The sequence below is a fragment of the Arachis stenosperma genome, chromosome 4, assembly GCF_014773155.1.
Source record: "Arachis stenosperma cultivar V10309 chromosome 4, arast.V10309.gnm1.PFL2, whole genome shotgun sequence".
NCBI lineage: Eukaryota > Viridiplantae > Streptophyta > Magnoliopsida > Fabales > Fabaceae > Arachis > Arachis stenosperma.
This window is the reverse complement of record NC_080380.1, coordinates 42726615-42740782: the sequence shown is the minus strand read 5'-3', so window position 1 is coordinate 42740782 and position 14168 is coordinate 42726615. Positions and strand designations below refer to the sequence as shown.

Genomic DNA, 14168 nt, shown 5'->3' with positions numbered 1-14168 from the left:
CACGCCCAACTACTATAAATACACTGGAGCACCCAGGTATGGCACACATTCCACATTCTACACATATCTGCTTGGACCCATGCTAACTTAAGCATCGGAGTGTCATTGCAGGTACAACCACCAATCGCCAACACCTCAAGCTCGGGTCCCTGACCCCCACCTCGGGCATCTCCAGACGACCGAGCTACACGTTTCAGGTAACCCTTGGAACATCTGTGACACTGTCAAGACTAATGGGGTTGACCCTGAGGTCTACAGACTAATGCTATTCCCTTTTGCTGTAAGAGACAGAGCTAGGACATGGTTGGACTCACAACCTAAAGAAAGTCTGGACTCTTGGGAAAAGCTAGTCAATGCCTTCTTGGCAAAGTTCTTTCCACCTCAAAAATTGAGTAAGCTTAGAGTGGAAGTCCAAACCTTCAGACAGAAGGATGGAGAATCCCTCTATGAAGCTTGGGAAAGATACAAACAATTGATCAGAAAGTGTCCTTCTGACATGCTTTCTGAATGGAGCATCATAGGTATTTTCTATGATGGTCTCTCTGAACTGTCCAAGATGTCCTTGGATAGCTCTGCTGGAGGATCTCTTCATCTGAAGAAGACGCCTGCAGAAGCTCAAGAGCTAATTGAAATGGTTGCAAATAACCAATTCATGTACACTTCTGAAAGGAATCCTGTGAACAATGGGACAAATCAGAAGAAAGGAGTTATTGAGATTGATACTCTGAATGCCATTCTGGCTCAGAACAAGATATTGACTCAACAAGTCAATTTAATTTCTCAAAGTCTGTCTGGAATGCAAAATGCACCAAGCAGTACTAAGGATGCTTCATCTGAAGAAGAAGCTTATGATCCTGAGAACCCTTCAATGGAAGAGGTGAATTACCTGGGAGAACCCTATGGAAACACCTATAATTCTTCATGGAGAAATCACCCAAATTTCTCATGGAAGGATCAACAGAGACCTCAACAAGGTTTCAACAACAATAATGGTGGAAGAAACAGGTTTAGCAATAGCAAGCCTTTTCCATCATCTTCTCAGCAACAGACAGAGAATTCTAAACAGAACCCCTCTGACTTAGCAACCATGGTCTCTGATCTAATCAAAACCACTCAAAGTTTCATGACTGAAACAAGGTCCTCCATTAGGAATTTGGAGGCACAAGTGGGACAGCTGAGCAAGAAAGTTACTGAACTCCCTCCTAGTACTCTCCCAAGCAATACAGAAGAAAATCCAAAAGGAGAGTGCAAGGCCATCAACATGGCCGAATTTGGAGAGGAAGGAAAGGCAGTGAACGCCACTGAGGAAGGCCTCAATGGACGTCCACTAGCCTCCACTGAGTTCCCTAATGAGGAACCATGGGAATCTGAGGCTCAAAATGAGACCATAGAGATTCCATTGGATTTACTTATGCCATTCATGAGTTCTGATGAGTATTCCTCCTCTGAAGAGGATGAGTATGTCACTGAAGAGCAAGTTGCTAAATACCTTGGAGCAATCATGAAGCTAAATGACAAGTTATTTGGAAATGAGACTTGGGAGAACAAACCTCCTTTGCTCACCAAAGAACTGGATGACTTGTCTAGGCAGAAATTACCTCAAAAGAGACAAGATCCTGGGAAGTTTTCAATACCTTGTACCATAGGCACCATGACCTTCAAGAAGGCTCTGTGTGACTTAGGGTCAAGTGTAAACCTCATGCCTCTCTCTGTAATGGAGAAGCTAGGGATCTTTGAGGTACAAGCTGCAAGAATCTCACTAGAGATGGCAGACAATTCAAAGAAACAAGCTTATGGACTTGTAGAGGATGTTCTGGTGAAGATTGAAGACCATTACATCCCTGCTGATTTCATAGTCCTAGAGACTGGGAAGTGCATGGATGAATCTATCATCCTTGGCAGACCCTTCCTAGCCACAGCAAAGGCTGTGATTGATGTTGATGGAGGTGAACTGATCATTCAAACGAATGAAAAATCCTATGTGTTTAAGGCTCAAGGATATCCCCCTGTCACCATGGAGAGGAAGCATGAAGAGCTTCTCTCAAATCAGAGACAAACAGAGCCCCCACATTCAAACTCTAAGTTTGGTGTTGGGAGGTTCCAACATTGCTCTGAGTATCTGTGAGGCTCCATGAGAGCCCTCTGTCAAGCTACTGACATTAAAGAAGCGCTTGTTGGGAGGCAACCCAATGATTATATTTTATCTATTTTCCTTTGTTATTTTATGTTTTTTGTAGGTTGATGATCATAAGAAGTCACAAAATCAATTGAAAAAGCAAAAACAGAATGAAAAACAGGAAGAAAAATAGCACACCCTGGAGGAGAACTTGCTGGCGTTTAAACGCCAGTGAGGCTAGCAGTTGGGCATTTAACGCCCAGTCTGGCACCATTCTGGGCGTTTAACGCCAGAAAGGGGCACCAGACTGGCGTTAAACGCCAGGAAAGGGCAAGAACCTGGCGTTAAACGCCAGAAATGGGCACCAGCCCGGCGTTTAACGCCAGAATTGGCTCAAAACGTGATTTTGCATGCCATTTGGTGCAGGGATGACTTTTCCTTGACACCTCAGGATCTGTGGACCCCACAGGATCCCCACCAACCCCACCACCCTCTCTCTTCTTCACCCATTCACCAATCACCTCAATACCTCTTCCCCAAAAACCCTTCACCTATCAAATCCCATCTTTCTCTTCACCACTCATATCCATCCTTCATAAAACCCCACCTACCTCACCCTTCAAATTCAAACCACTTTCCCTCCCAAACCCACCCATACATGACCGAACCATGAGCCCCCCTCTCCTATATAAACCCTTCTTCATTCCTTCATTTTCACACAACCTAAACACCACTTCTCCCCCTCTTTGGCCGAACACAAAGCCATTCCCTCCTTCCTCATTTCTTCTTCTTCTACTCTCTTCTTTTGCTCGAGGACGAGCAAACCTTTTAAGTTTGGTGTGGTAAAAGCATTGGTTTTTGTTTTTCCATAACCATTTATGGCATCCAAGGCCGGAGAAACCTCTAGAAAGAGGAAAGAAAAGGCAAAAGCTTCCACCTCCGAGTCATGGGAGATGGAGAGATTCATCTCAAGGGTGCATCAAGACCACTTCTATGAAGTTGTGGCCTTGAAGAAGGTGATCCCCGAGGTCCTTTTTTCACTCAAAAAGAGTGAATATCCGGAGATCCGACATGAGATCCAAAGAAGAGGTTGGGAAGTTCTCACCAACCCCATTCAACAAGTCGGAATCTTAATGGTTCAAGAGTTCTATGCCAATTTATGGATCACCAAGAACCATGATCAAAGTGTGAACCCGGATCCAAAGAATTGGCTTACTATGGTTCGGGGGAAATACTTGGATTTTAGTCCGGAAAATGTGAGGTTGGCATTCAACTTGCCTATGATGCAAGGAGATGAACATCCTTACACTAGAAGGGTCAACTTTGATCAAAGGTTGGACCAAGTCCTCATTGACATTTGCGAAGAGGGCGCCCAATGGAAGAGAGATTCAAGAGGGAAGCTGGTTCAATTAAGAAGGCATGACCTCAAGCCCGTGGCTAGAGGATGGTTGGAGTTTATCCAACGCTCAATCATTCCCACTAGCAACCGGTCCGAAGTTACTCTAGACCGGGCCATCATGATTCACAGCATCATGATTGGAGAAGAAGTGGAAGTTCATGAGGTTATAGCCCAAGAACTCTATAAGGTGGCGGACAAGTCCTCTACCTTAGCAAGGTTAGCCTTTCCTCACCTCATTTGTCACCTCTGTTATTCAGTTGGAGTTGACATAGAGGGAGACATCCCCATTGATGAGGACAAGCCCATTACTAAGAAGAGGATGGAGCAAACAAGAGACCCCTCTCATCATGAGATCCCTGAGATGCCTCAAGGGATGCACTTTCCTCCACAAGACTATTGGGAGCAAATTAACACCTCCCTAGGAGAATTGAGTTCCAACATGGGACAACTAAGGGTGGAGCATCAAGAACACTCCATCATCCTCCATGAAATTAGAGAAGATCAAAGAATCATGAGAGAGGAGCAACAAAGACAAGGAAGAGACATTGAGGAGCTCAAGCACTCCATAAGACCTTCAAGAGGAAGAACAAGCCGCCATCACTAAGGTGGACCCGTTCTTTAATCTCCTTGTTCTTTACTTTCCTGTTTTTCAAATTTTAGTGCTTATGTTATCTATGTTTGTGTCTTATGATCATTAGTGTCTTAGTGTCTATGCCTTAAAGTTATGAATGTCCTATGAATCCATCACCTTTCTTAAATAAACAAATGTTCTTAATTGAAAAAGAGAAGAATTGCATGAATTTTGAATTTTATAACAGTTTAATTATTTTGATGTGGTGGCAACACTTTTGTTCTCTGAATGTATGCTTAAACAGTGCATATGTCTTTTGAATTTGTGGTTCATGAATGTTGGCTCTTGAAAGAATGATGAAAAAGGAGACATGTTACTGAGGATCTGAAAAATCATAAAAATGATTCTTGAAGCAAGAAAAAGCAGTGAATACAAAAAAAAAGGAAGGAGAAAAACGAAAAAAAAATGAAAAAAAAAAGGAGAAAAAGAAAAAGAAAGAAAAAGAAAGAAATAAAGTTGTGATCCAAGGCAAAAAGAGTGTGCTTAAGAACCCTGGACACCTCTAATTGGGGACTCTAGCAAAGCTGAGTCACAATCTGAAAAGGTTCACCCAATTATGTGTCTGTGGCATGTATGTATCCGGTGGTAATACTGGAAGACAGAGTGCTTTGGGCCACGGCCAAGACTCAATAAAGTAGCTATGTTCAAGAATCATCATACTTAACTAGGAGAATCAATAACACTATCTGGATTCTGAGTTCCTAAAGAAGCCAATCATTCTGAATTTCAAAGGATAGAGTGAGATGCCAAAACTGTTCAGAGGCAAAAAGCTAAAAGCCCCGCTCATCTAATTAATACTGATCTTCATAGATGTTTTTGGAATTCATTGCAGATTCTCTTCTTTTTTATCTTATTTGATTTTCAGTTGCTTGGGGACAAGCAACAATTTAAGTTTGGTTTTGTGATGAGCGGATAATTTGTACGCTTTTTGGCATTGTTTTTAGTATGTTTCTAGTAGGATTTAGTTAGTTTTTAGTATATTTTTATTAGTTTTTAGTTAAAATTCACTTTTCTGGACTTTACTATGAGTTTGTGTGTTTTTCTGTGATTTCAGGTATTTTCTGGCTGAAATTGAGGGACCTGAGCAAAAATCTGATTCAGAGACTCAAAAGGACTGCATATGCTGTTGGATTCTGACCTCCCTGCACTCGAAGTGGATTTTCTGGAGCTACAGAAGCCCAATTGGAAAGTAGACATTCTGGGCTTTCCAGCAATATATGATAGTCCATACTTTGCCCAAGATTTGATGGCCCAAACCGGCGTTCAAAGTCACCCTCAGAAATCCCAGCGTTAAACGCCGGAACTGGCACCAAAATGGGAGTTAAACGCCCAAACTGGCATAAAAGCTGGCGTTTAACTCCAAGAAGAGTCTCTACACGAAAAATGCTTCATTGCTCAGCCCAAGCACACACCAAGTGGGCCCGGAGAGGATTTTTATGTCATTTACTCATCTATGTACACCTTAGGCTACTAGTTCTCTATAAGTAGGACCTTTTACTATTGTATTCGAATCTTTTGATCATGTTTTTATGATTGAACCCTCATTGGGAGGCTGGCCTCATGGCCATGCCTAGACCTTGTTCTTATGTATTTTCAACGGTGGAGTTTCTACACACCATAGATTAAGGTGTGGAGCTCTGCTGTACCTCGAGTATTAATGCAATTACTATTGTTCTTCTACTCAATTCCGCTTGTTCTTTGTCCAAGATATCACTTGTTCTTCAACTTGATGAATGTGATGATCCGTGACACTCATCATCATTCTCACCTATGAACGTGTGACTGACAACCACCTCCGTTCTACCTTAGATTGGGTGAATATCTCTTGGATTCCTGATACACGATGCATGGTTGATCGCCTGACAACCGAGTGCTCGCCTGACAAAGGAGCCAGCCATTCCGTGAGATCAGAGTCTTCGTGGTATAGGCAAGAACTGATGGCGGCATTCAAGAGAATCCAGAAGGTCTAACCTTGTCTGTGGTATTCTGAGTAGGATTCAATGATTGAATGACTGTGACGTGCTTCAAACTCCTGCGGGCGGGGCGTTAGTGACAGACGCAAAAGAATCAATGGATTCTATTCCGGCCTGATCGAGAACCGACAGATTGATAGCTGTGCCGTGACAGGGTGCGTTGAACATTTCCACTGAGAGGATGGGAGGTAGCCACTGACAACGGTGAAACCCTTGCATAAGCTTGCCATGGAAAGGAGTAAGAAGGATTGGATGAAGACAGTAGGAAAGCAGAGAGACGGAAGGGAAAGCATCTTCATACGCTTATCTGAAGTTCTCATCAATGATATACATAAGTATCTCTATCTTTATCTTTATGTTTTATTCATCATCTATACCCATTTGAGTCTGCCTGACTAAGATTTACAAGGTGACCATAGCTTGCTTCATACCAACAATCTCCGTGGGATCGACCCTTACTCGCGTAAGGTTTATTACTTGGACGACCCAGTGCACTTGCTGGTTAGTTGTGCGAAGTTGTAGTGATCACGATTTCGCGCACCATACAGCCTTCATATTTTCCTTGTATATTCTTGAGTTCTCATAAGCTTCTAGGCGAAGGCTCTCCAGTTCTTGCAGTTGCAACTTCCTTTCAGCTTCAGCTTGCTCAATTCCCATGTTGCACTCCTTGACTGCCCAAAAGGCTATGTGCTTTACTTCAACTGGGAGATGACAAGCTTTTCCATAAACTAAGCGGAAAGGGCTCATTCCAATGGGTGTTTTGTATGCTGTCCTGTATGCCCATAGTGCATCTTGCAGCCTGGTGCTCCAGTCTTTTCTATGAGGTTTGACTATCTTCTGCAAGATACGCTTTATCTCTCTGTTTGACACCTCGGCTTGCCCATTGGTCTGAGGATGGTATGTTGTTGACACCTTATGAATTATCCCATGCTTCTTCAGCAATCCTGTTAGTCTCCTGTTACAGAAATGGGTGCCTTGATCGCTCACGATTGCTCGTGGTGATCCAAAGCGGCAAATAATATGGTTTCTCACAAAGGAAACAACAGTGTTAGCATCATCAGTGCGGGTGGGAATTGCTTCCACCCACTTGGAAACATAATCCACAGCTAACAATATGTAAAATTGACCATTAGAATTTGGGAACGAACCCATGAAGTCAATGCCCCAAACATAAAAAATTTCACAAAAAAGCATAAATTGTTGAGGCATCTCATCTCTCCTGGATATATTACCAAATTTTTGGCATGGAAGACAAGATCTACAAAACTCAGCAGCGTCTCTAAAAAGAGTAGGCCACCAGAATCCACAGTCTAAGATCTTTCTAGCTGTTCTTTGAGGGCCAAAATGTCATCCACTCTCAGATGAGTGACAGGCCTCCAAAATGGACTGGAATTCTGATTGAGGTACACAACGTCTAATTACCTGATCAGCACCACATCTCCACAAATATGGGTCATCCCATATATAATATTTAGACTCGCTTTTCAGCTTGTCCCTTTGATGCTTAGAAAAATGTGGAGGAAATGTACGGCTAACTAGATAATTAGCTACAGGTGCGTACCAAGGTGCTACCTCAGATACTGCTTGCAGGTTATCAAATAGAAAATTATCATCTATAGGAGTAGAATCATCCTTAATGTGCTCAAGGTGACTCAAGTGGTCTGCCACTAGATTCTGATTACCACTCCTATCATTTATTTCTAAATCAAATTCTTGTAAAAGCAATATCCAACGTATGAGCCTTGGTTTGGACTCCTTTTTAGCTAATAGATACTTCAAAGATGCATGGTCCGAATACACTACTACTTTAGTACAAAGTAGATAAGCTCGGAATTTATCCAGAGCAAAAACAATAGCAAGAAGCTCTTTCTCAGTAGTAGTATAATTGGACTGGGCAGCGTCTAAAGTTTTAGACGCATAAGCAATAACAAAAGGATCCTTACCTTCACGCTGAGCCAGCGCTTCTCCTACTGCATGGTTGGAAGCATCGCACAAGATTTCAAATGGCTGGCTCCAGTTTGGTCCTCTCACAATGGGAGCTTGAGTCAGGTTGGTCTTCAGCTTATCGAACGCTTGCTTACAATTCTCACTGAACTCGAACTCAATATCCTTCTGCAGCAATCTGGATAAGGGAAGTGCTACCTTACTGAAGTCCTTAATAAATCTCCTGTAAAAACCTGCATGGCCAAGGAACGAACGGACTTCCCTCACAGAGGAGGGGTAAGGTAAACTGGAAATAACATTCACCTTTGCTGGGTCTACAGAAATACCAGTATTCGATACAACATGTCCTAATACAATCCCTTGCTTAACCATAAAATGACATTTTTTAAAATTTAATACAAGGTTTGTATTGACACATCTATCTAATACTCTACATAATCCATCTAAGCAAAGGCTAAAAGAATCACCATAAACGCTAAAATCATCCATAAAAACTTTCATACAGTCCTCAATGAGATCAGAAAAAAGACTCATCATGCACCTCTGAAAAGTAGCTGGTGCGTTGCACAAGCCAAAGGGCATTCTCTTGTAAGCATAAGTCCCAAAAGGACATGTAAAAGTAGTCTTTTCCTTATCCTCAGGAGCTATATGAATCTGGAAATAACCTGTGTAACCATCTAAAAAGCAATAATGTGATTTACCTGACAGGCGATCCAGCATTTGATCAATGAATGGAAGAGGGTAGTGATCCTTGCGAGTAGCTTGGTTGAGACGCCTGTAATCAATGCAGACTCTCCAAGCGTTCTGTACTCTGGTCGCTATGAGCTCTCCATGCTCGTTCTTCACTGTAGTGAATCCAGACTTCTTGGGCACCACTTGTACTGGGCTAACCCATTCACTGTCCGAAATGGGATAAATGATACTCGCTTCCAATAGTCTGGTCACTTCCTTTTTGACAACTTCCAAAATAGTGGGATTCAGTCTTCTCTGGGGTTGGCGGACAGGTCTTGCTCCTTTCTCTAAAAATATTCTGTGCTCACATACTTGAGGGTTGATGCCTACGATGTCTGCCAAACTCCACCTAATTGCTTTCTTGTGCTTCCTCAGCACATTAAGTAGCTGCTCCTCCTGTTCAGGAGTGAGATCCTGTGCAATAATAACTGGAAACTTCTGCCCTTATTCAAGATAAGCGTATTTGAGATGTGGGGGAAGAGGTTTCAACTCAATCTTCTGGTCATGGGCAGGCTCTGGATTGTCTGGAGCTTGTGAAAATTCAGAAGTGTCCTTATTGTTAGTTAATAGAGTCCCCACACTTGGACTTTGTTCTGTGTACTTTTCTTCCAGCTCTTCCTGGTGAATTTCAACTACAGTTTCATCTATGACATCACACTGGAAGATGGAATGATATTCTGGAGGGTTGTTTGTGACTCCATTCAAATTGAAGATTACTATTCGGCCATCTATTTCAAAAGAATATGTTCTTGAAAAAGCATCTAACTTGAATCTTGATGTCTTTAGGAATGGTCTGCCAAGTAAGATTGATGATGGCTTATCTGAGTCATTATTAGGCATCTCCAAGATATAGAAATCAGTGGGAAATGTGAGCCCTTTAATGTTCACTAAAACATCTTCAGCAACTCCAGCTACTGTAATAATGCTTTTATCTGCCAACACAAAACGAGCTGCCGACCTTTTTAAGGGAGGGAGCCTTAAAACATCATATACAGATAAAGGCATAATACTAACACATGCTCCCAAATCACACATGCAATCATAAATTACTATACCACCAATAGTACAACTAACTATACAAGGACCTGGGTCACTACATTTTTCAGGTAAACTTCCCATTAAAGCAGATATGGAACTTCCTAAAGGAATAGTTTCTAATTCATTAATTTTGTCCTTATATATACATAAATCTTTTAGAAATTTTGCATATTTAGGTACCTGTTGAATGACATCAAAAAGGGGAACAGTTACCTCAACCTTTTTGAAGATTTCTACCATCTTGGGGTCAGGTTCCAACTGCTTCCTGGGCTTCCTTGCAAGTTGTGAAAATGGAATGGGAGTGGTGTTTTCTGTAGTGTCTGCGCCTTTTGGTGCTTTCTCCTGTGATTGAGCTTCTTCTCTCTCAGCTATGTCTTGTATGTCCTCTTCCTCTTCAACATCTTCTAATTCCACAACCTCTTCAGCTGAGGCGTGTTCTGGTGGGCTTGGCTCCTTCTGACTTCTCTCCTGCAGTGCGGTTCCAGACCTTAGGGTGATGGCATTAATACCACCCTTTGGGTTGGGGAATGGTTGAGAGGGGAGTCCACCAGAGCTTGAGGACTGGTTACTGGAATTTTGCGTTGATCCCATCTGTGAGACAAAAGTTTGTAAAGTAGAAGCGAAAGTATTCAGAGTTGCTTTAATACTTTCTTCCATAGCCTGATGTCTCTCATCAATGGCTTGTAGTAAGTCAGTATTAGAGGGTGAATAGATGCTAGTGGTCTGAGAGGTTTGCTGAGGGGCTTGAGGTTGTCTTAAATGAGGTGCTCTGTAAGGTTGATTCTACTGCCTGTTGTTATTGTTATTCCACCTCTGATTTCCATTGTTATCTCTGCCTCCTCTGTTAGAATTGTCCCTCCAACCCAGGTTAGAATTGTCTCTCCAGCCTTGGTTGGAATTATCCTGCCATCCTTGGTTATAATTGCCACCTTGATTGTACCCTTGATTGGGGCGGTCATAAAAGTTGTGAGTGGCTGCTACAGTATTGTCTTCTGGTTGGAGCTATGTACACTCATCGGTATAGTGACTATAATCTGCACAGATGCCGCACACTCTTTGTGGGACTAACTGCTGGCTGTGCTGTGGTGGAGAAGGCTGAACTTGCTGAGGTTGTTGTTGATTCAGTTGCATCTGCTTCAGCAAGTTAGTAATTTCACATAGATTCTGGGCTATAGCGGTGGTCTCTGTATTAGTGGATACCTCCACAACAGCTCTTGACCGACCTTGTCTCTGCCTATGATTCCTAGTAGAGTCGGCTAAGTCTCTAATCAATTGCCATGCTTCGTCCGTAGTCTTGTGTTTTTTCATAGAACCATTGCAAGCACCTTCCAGTGTGGTCCTATCTTGAGGTCTCAGACCCTGTGTAAAGTAACCGAGTAAAACTATCTTGTCAATCATATGATGGGGACATGCATTTCAAAGTGTATTGAAGCGTTCCAAGTATTCATAGAGGGTCTCAGATTCGTCCTGGACGATCATAGACATGTCCTTCCTTAGCTTATCAGCAATTTCAGCTGGAAAAAATTTATCCAGAAATTTGCTCCTAAGTGTATCCCAGTTGGAAATAGTTTCTCTGGGCTGAGTGTAGTACCACTCTCTTGCCTTTCCTTCCAGAGAGAACGGGAAGGCTTTTAATAGAATAGAGATTTCATCAGCTCCATCACGCTTAACAGTAGAACAAGCGGTCTGGAAATCCCTGAGATGCTTGATAGGCTCTTGAGCAGGTAAGCCATGAAATTTGGGCATCAAGTTGAGTAGTGAAGATTTTATTTCAAAATCTACAGCTACTGCTGGGTGGTGCGCCTGAAATGGTTGGAGCGTAAAATCAGGGGTTCCTTCCTCCTGGATGGTGACTCTTCTGGGTGCTGCCATGTCACCTGCACGTAAATGAACTGGATCAGTAGAAAGGGGGGTTGTTTCTTCCTTAAATGACGGTTCAGGTTCGTCCTCAAAGAGGAGTTGCCTACGCCTAGCTCGCCTTATATGCGAAAGAGTTCTTTCAATTTCAGGGTCAAATGCTGGCAAGCTTGGATCAGGAAGCGAACGCGTCATTTAATGAAAGAAACGTGCAGTTCATAGTGATAGAATGAAAAGAAAAAATTGCAATAGATATAAATACCAATCAATAAATTAACACACTGTTGCAACTCCCCGGCAACGGTGCCAAAAATTGATGCAGCAAAAATTGGTGAATTAAAAATTATTAAAAGGTGTACGTTGCAAGTATAGTTCTTAACTCACCGGAAATTCACTTATCAATTTAAAAATATGTCACAGAAATTCAAATTTTAAATACTGGGAGTGTGAATCCCAGGTCGTCTCCCAACGAGTTGCAGAAAGGTGTGCTATTTTATTAATCAGATGTTTTCAAAAAGGGTTGAGTTGAATAACAGGAAATTAAATTGATGAATTTGAACAATGTAAATAAAAGCCTTGACTGGGAGTTGATTAGCTGGAATCCCTATTATAGTTGGAATACTCTCAAGATTAATTGATGATTAAAAGTTATTCTGTTTTGTTATCCTTTACTAGGCAAAGGAAAGTCAAACAAGTTAGAATGCTACGTCTGTTCACAAGTTGCAACCCATTTAATTAAAAGGGATTGGTGTTAGTGACTAGAAGGCAATCCAACAGTAAACCCAATTACAACCTTTCTTTCAAGCCTTCCAACTCAATTGGTTCCTTTCAATCAACTCCCCATCAAGTTAGGGAACTACTCACTCATTGTGAATGCAAAATTCATAACATATGAGAAGAAATTAAAGAAAACCATTGCAAATAGAAATAAAAAATAATCCAATTAAAATAAGAATAATCCTTATATTGAATAAATCCTAATAATATTCCAATGGTAAAATTAACAAAGCAAAGGACATGGAAGACTAAAGCCAAGTAAAGAAAACGAACTAGAATAACGAAGTCTTGATAAGGTAATGACTCTTCTCAATATCCCAATGCAAAAGTAGTAGAAAAATAATATCCTAAGAGTATCAATTGTGTAGAGAGAAAACCTCGAGGAGGAGTAAAACTAGATCTAAAAACTTAAACTGTGTAGAATGAATGTTTTTCTTTGTTTCTGCATGTTCTCTGGCTCTAGTCTGTTGTTCTGGGCCGAGAACTGGGTCAAAACAAGGCCCAAAACCGCTCCCAGCAAAATCTGCAGATTATGCAGATCGCGCATGACACACGATCGCGTCGTCTACGCGGACGCGTCATTTGCGTTTTTTCGTGCCACGCGTTCGCGTCGTCCAAGCCTCCGCGTCACTTGTGCTTTTCCTTTCGGCGCGGTCGCGTGAGCCATGCGGCCGCGTCACTGCGATTTCTCCTCTTTTGCGCGAACGCGTGAGCCATGCGGCCGCGTCACTTCTCGCTGGTTGTCTCCTCAATTTCTTGTGTTCCTTCCATTTTTGCTAGCTTCCCTTCCAATCTCCAACTCATCCATGCCCTATAAAGCCTGAAACACTTAACACACAGATCACGGCATCGAATGGGATAAAGGAGAACTAAAATGCATAATAAAAAGTCTCTAGGAAGCAGTTTTCAACCATGTAATAAATCCAGGAAGGAAATATAAATGCATGCTAAATTAATGAATAAGTGGGTAAGGATCATGATAAAACCACATAATTATACACAATGTAAACCCTAAAATAGTGGTTTATCAGGAGGTTCACCTTCCCAAGTCTCATTACCAAACAATTTGGCATTCAACTTCATGATAGCTCCTAGATATTGAGCAACTTGCTCTCCAGTTACATCTTCATCCTCTTCTGAAGAAGAACAGTCTTCAAAGCTCATGAATGGCAGAAGGAGGTTTAGTGGAATCTCTATGGTCTCTATATGAGCCTCAGATTCCTTTAGGTCCTCAATAGGGAACTCCTTCTTGCTTGAGAGACGTCCCATGAGGTCTTCCTCATTGGGATTCACGTCCTTCTCCTCCCTTGTGCATTCGGCCATATTGATTACATCAATGGCCTTGCACTCTCCTTTTGGATTCTCTTCTGTATTGCTTGGGAGAATACTGGGAGGAGTTTTAATGACTTTCTTACTCAGCTGGCCCACTTTTGCCTCCAAATATCTAATGGAGGATCTTGTCTCACTCATAAAATTTAAAGTGGCCTTTGACAGATCAGAAACTAAGTTTGCTAAATTAGAAGGGCTCTGCTCAGAATTCTCTGTCTGTTGCTGAGAAGATGATGGAAAAGGCTTGTTATTGCTGAGCCTATTTCTTCCACCATTATTAAAGCCTTGTTGAGGCTTTTGTTAATCCTTCCATGAGAAATTCGGATGATTTCTCCATGATGAATTATAGGTGTTTCAATAAGGTTCACCCAT

The 14168-nt window shown here is 41.9% G+C and overlaps 1 non-coding gene across 1 annotated transcript; it reads right to left on the bottom strand.

Moving 5' to 3' along the window:
* Positions 1–394: 394 nt before the first annotated feature.
* On the bottom strand, positions 395–502 carry LOC130977605 (small nucleolar RNA R71). The gene has a single exon (XR_009085291.1). It is a non-coding gene; the product is annotated as a small nucleolar RNA R71 (small nucleolar RNA).
* Between the last annotated feature and the right edge of the window lie 13666 nt (positions 503–14168).